We start from the raw sequence: 6,000 nt of genomic DNA, 5'->3' as shown, positions 1-6,000 counted from the left end.
AAACATTCCAAAAAATTTTATGTCCTGCAATTTTTAAAAATATTTTTATTAATTTTTATACTTATAACATTTTCTTTGACAGTACATATGCATAGGTAAATTTTTTTTTTTTTTTTTTTACATTATCCCTTGCATTCCCTTCTGTTCCGAGTTTTTCCCCTCCTTCCCTCCCCCCCTCCCCTAGATGGCAGGCATTCCCATACAGATTAAATATCTTATAGTATATCCTAGGTACAAATATATATGTGCAGAACCGAATTTTGTTTTTGTTGTTGCAAAGGAAGGGTTGTATTCGGAAGGTAAAAATAATCTGGGAAGAGAAACAAAACAAAACAAAACAATGCTCAGTTTACACTCATTTCCCAGTGTTTCTTTTCTGGGTGTAGCTGATTCTGTCCATCATTGATCAATTGGAATTGGATTAGCTCTTCTCTATGTTGAAGATACCACTTCCATCAGCATACATCCTCGTACAGTATCATTGTTGAAGTGTATAATGATCTCCTGGTTCTGCTCAGTTGATGTAAGTCTCTCCAAGCCTCTCTGTACTTCTCCTGTTGGTCATTTCTTACAGAACAATAATATTCCATAACATTCATATACCATAGTTTACCCAACCATTCTCCAATTGATGGGCATCGTTCATTTTCCAGTTTCCAGCCACTATGAAAAGGGCTGCCACAAACATTTTGGCACATACAGGACCCTTTCCCCGCTTTAGTATTTCTTTGGGATATAAGCTCAGTAGTAGCACTGCTGGATCAAAGGGTATGCACATTTTGATAACTTTTTGGGCATAATTCCAGATTGCTCTCCAGAATGGCTGGATTCTTTCACAACTCCACCAACAATGCATCAGTGTCCCAGTTTTCCCACAGCCCCTCCAACATTCATCGTTATTTGTTCCTGTCATCTTAGCCAATCAGACAGGTGTGTAATAGTATCTCAGAGTTGTCTTAATTTGCATTTCTCTGATCAATAGTGATTTGGAACACTCTTTCATATGAGTAGAAATAGTTTTAATTTCATCATCTGAAAATTGTCTGTTCATGTCCTTTGACCTTTTATCAACTGGAGAATGGCTTGATTTCTTATAAAGTCAATTCTCTGTATATTTTGGAGATGAGGCCTTTATCAGAACCTTGAACTGTAAAAATGTTTTCCCAATTTGTTACTTTCCTTCTAATCTTGTTTGCATTAGTTTTGTTTGTGCAGAAACTTTTTAATTTGGTGTAATCAAAATGTTCTATTTTGTGATCAATAATGGTCTCTAGTTCTCCCTTGGTCACAAACTCCTTCCTCCTCCACAAGTCTGAGAGGTAAACCATCCCATGTTCCTCCAATTTATTTATGATTTTGTTCTTTATGCCTAAATCTTGGACCCATTTTGATCTAATCTTAGTATGTGGTGTTAAATGTGGGTCCATGCCTAGTTTCTGCCATACTAATTTCCAGTTTTCCCAGCAGTTTTTGTCAAATAATGAATTCTTATCCCAAAAGTTGGGATCTTTGGGTTTGTCAAAGATTAGATTGCTATTTTTATTCACTATCTTGCCCTGTGGACCTAACCTATGCCACTGATCAATTAGTCTATTTCTTAGCCAATACCAAATGATTTTGGTGACTGTTGCTTTATAATATAGTTCTAGATCAGGTACAGCTAGACCACCTTCATTTAATTTTTTTTTCATTACTTCCCTTGAAATTCTCGACCTTTTGTTGTTCCATATGAATTTTGTTATTTTTTCGAGGTCATTAAAATAGTTTTTTGGGAGTCTGATTGGTATGTCCTGAAATTTTGCTGAACTTATATTTTCAATTAAATTTTAAATTCATTCATTGGGATTTGCTAATCTGTATACCATATGCAAAAAAGAGGGAATTTATTTCCTCTTTGCCTAAGCTTATTGCCTCAATTTCTTTTTTTTTTTCGACTTAAGTTCTCAAGCTAGAATTTCTAGCACTATGATCAACAGTAGTCGTGATAATGGCATCTTTGCTTAACAAAAAGTCTTAACTTTTCTCGATTATATATTGTTTGCTTTTGATTTTAGCTAACTGTTTTGAGGAAAGAGAAAAATGAAGTAACCAAATGAATACACAGCTGTGGCATAGCACAGCTGTGCTAAGTGTTTTACAAATATTGTATTTGATCTTCACAACAATCCTCATATTTCCATTTTATAGTTGTGGAAAATGAAGCAAACAATAAAATGACTTGCACAGGGTCATATATCTAATAAGTGTCTGAAGCCAGATTTGAATCGAAGTCTTCCTTACTCCTGGCTCAGCACTCCATCCAGTAGCCTCTAGAAAAATCAATTTATTCCTAAAATTAGAGTTTTTTATAAAATGTTGCATTTTGTTAAAAAGCCTTTTTTGCATCTATTGATATTTTTATTAAAATATTTTATGTAGTATTCCTTTTGTTGAACCAGCCCTGTATTACCAGCATAAACTCAATTTAGTCAAATGTCTACTTGCTAGCATATAATTAAAAAAAATTAATATTCATTTGGGAATTTTCTTGTATTTCTCTGTCTCTCCCTGATTTAGGTCTCAAGATCATATTGGTATCAGAGATTGGAAGAGTGCTTTCTTGTTTCAAACATTTTATATAGAACTGGAATTATTTTTATTATAGCTTTTTATTTATAAGATATATGCATGGGGAATTTTTCAGCATTGACAATTGCAAAACCTTCTGTTCCAACTTTTCCCCTCCTTCTCCTTCCCCCCCAGATGGCAGGTTGACTAACACATGTTGAATGTTAAATATAATGTATGTCCATACACTTATTTTGCTGTACAAAAAGAATCAGACTTTGAAATAGTGTACAATTAGCCTGTGAAGGAAATCAGAAATGCAGGTAGACAAAAACAGAGGGACTGGAAATTCTACATAGTGGTTCATAGTCATCTCCCAGAGTTTTCTCGCTGGGTGTTCAGTTCATTGAAAAAAATGGAACTGATTTGGTTCCACTGTTGAAGAGGGCCATGTCCTTCAGAATTGGATCATCATAGAGTATTGTTGTTGAAGTATATAATGATCTCCTGGCCCTGCTCATTTCACTCAGCATCAGTTCATATAAGTCTCTCCAGGCCTCTCTGAAATTATACTACTGGTCGTGATCCAGCAGTAGCATAGCTAAGTCTGTATTCTACAGAGATCACAAAAGAGGGAAAAGAACCCATGTGTGCTGTTTGTAGCAGTCCTTTTTGTGTGGGCAAAAAATGGATTTCCATTAATTGAGGAATGGCTTAACGGTTTCCTAGTGATGAAATGATTGGTTTCTATTCAGTGTGGAACATATAAGCGAGAAGCTCTCAGGGCCAAAAGGAACTTAGGGAAAAGGACTTGGGGAGGACTTCAGGAGAACTTCAAGGGGACTTCGGGAGATTCAGAATCAAGATTCATTCCAACTTCCACTTTGTGCTGGCTGGAGACATTGGGAGGACGAGAGACTGAAGCTGGCAGTATAACATGAAGTGGAATTATTCCTAGAATAAGTGATTAATTTTTTCTTTTTTTTTCCTGAGGCTGGGGTTAAGTGACTTGCCCAGGGTCACACAGCTAGGAAGTGTTAAGTGTCTGAAACCAGATTTGAACTCCGGTCCTCCTGAATTCAAGACTGGTGCTCTATCCACTTCTCCACCTAGCTGCCCCTAATAAATGATTAACTTGCAAATTGATCTAGTCCTAGAGTGATTTCTTTGGGAATACATTTATGCCTTGTTCAACAACTTCGATATTGCATTATCTATTTCTTTTATTTTGTATTTTTTCCCAGTATTCATTTAATTCCTCTAGGTTACCAACTATAATTGGGCAAAATTGCTTCTGAAAATTTCCTTGATTTCAGTTGAGTTTTTTCATTTTTAATAGGTGTTGGGATTCTTACAAGGTGCTGTCACTGGACTGGAATGAATAGAGACAATAATTATCTAATTTAGCATTGTTCAGTATGATTGATCTGACCCTACAAGGAGATGTTATGGGCCAGAATTTGAAACAAGGTCCTGAGTGGAATTGAGGAGACAATGATTAAATCTAATTTAGCATTGATTTAATCCTACAACAAATAACGGTTTCCTAGTGATGAAATGATTGGTTTGTATTCAGTGTGGAACATATAAGCGAGAAGCTCTCAGGGCCAAAAGGAACTTAGGGGAAAGGACTTGGGGAGGACTTCAGGAGAACTTCAAGGGGACTTCGGGAGATTCAGAATCAAGATTCATTCCAACTTCCACTTTGTGCTGGCTGGAGACATTGGGAGGACGAGAGACTGAAGCTGGCAGACACAAAGAACTAGCGACAAGAGCTCTCGGGAACCAAGGCGAGAGATAGGCCTCTAAGAAAGTTAATTGGACTAAAGGAGAAAATAAAGGATCTGGACTTTAACTCCTGGCTGCATTTGGGATCTGCTCCTACAGAACTACATTACTATTTACTATTTACACTAATTACAATTTAAATTTAATTATAATAAATAATATTATTAATAATTAATATTAACTACAATTTAAATACAACTAATTACAATTTAAACTAATTACAATTTAGACAAAAGAACATTACAATAGGGAACAATTTGGTTTTCCTTTTTCAGATAAATCAAAGTATTTTTTCAACAACTTTATTAGCTGTGCATACAATTTGATCCAGCAGTAGCATAGCTAAGTCTGTATTCTACAGAGATCACAAAAGAGGGAAAAGAACCCATGTGTGCTGTTTGTAGCAGTCCTTTTTGTGTGGGCAAAAAATGGATTTCCATTAATTGAGGAATGGCTTAATAAGTTATGGTATGTGAAGATAATGCAAAATTATTGTTCCATAGGAAATGAACAGGTTGAGTGAAGTGAGCAAAATCAGAACATTATACACAGAAATAGCAAAACTATGTGATGACCAATCATGACAACTCTTAGGAATTTGGTGATCCAAAGCAATTCCAATAAACTTTGGATGGAAAATGCCATCCACATCCAGAGAAAGAATTATGGAGACTGAATGTGGTGCAAAGAATCCTATTTTCACTTTTTTTCCTTGTGGTTTTTCCTTTTTCTTTCACAAACATGACTCTCATAAAAACAGATTAAAAATGAAAGCATAGAGAGGCAGCTAGGTGGCGCAGTGCATGGAGGACCCAAGTTCAAATTTTACCCTGGACACACTTCCTAAGCCGCTTGACCTTGGGCAAGTCAACCCCAATTGCATCAGCAAAAAAAAAAAAAAAAAAAAAAAAAAAAAGCCTATGTATAAAATATAACAGATTGGTACTGTGGAGAAGGGAAAGATGAGGGGAAAAAATTTGGAACTTAAAGTTGTTATAAACCACCTCTATTTGTAACTGGAAAAATACTATTAAAGACCAAATGTTTATGAAGTGTTTAGCACTAATGCCTGTCATTACTACAATTAGTACTACAATCACGCATTGGAGACAATATATTAAAAAATTATATTCTCAAAATATTTTTAATTCTTTAAGGACCTTTTATTGAACATAATTTAGCTTTTTATTTTCAAAACATATGCATTCACACTTGCCAAACCTTGTGTTCTAAATTTTTTTCTCTCTCCCTTTCCCCACTTCCTTCCCTAGATGGCAAGTAATCAATACAAGTTGAACACACAATTATGCTGCACAAAGAAAAAAAATAACAAAATGCAAATAAACAACAAGTGTGAAAATCCTGTGTTGTAATCCACACTCAATTGTTCCTCTGGGTGTAGATGGCTCTCTTCATCACAAGACCATTGGCATTGGCCACACCACTTTCATCAGAACTGATCATTGATCATAATCTTGTTGCACCATGTACACTGATCTGGTTCTGTTCATTTCACTTAGCGTCAGTTCTCTCCAGACCTCTCTGAAATCATGGGGGTTCCTTCCCCTTCTTTAAGACCTCTTTGGCCCAACAGAGACACAACTGAGTCAAAGGATATGCAGTTTTAGAGCCCTTTGGGCACAGTTCTAAATTGCTCTCCAGAAT

Source organism: Sminthopsis crassicaudata, chromosome 4, assembly GCF_048593235.1.
Source record: "Sminthopsis crassicaudata isolate SCR6 chromosome 4, ASM4859323v1, whole genome shotgun sequence".
NCBI lineage: Eukaryota > Metazoa > Chordata > Mammalia > Dasyuromorphia > Dasyuridae > Sminthopsis > Sminthopsis crassicaudata.
Note: the sequence above shows the minus strand (reverse complement) of the source record.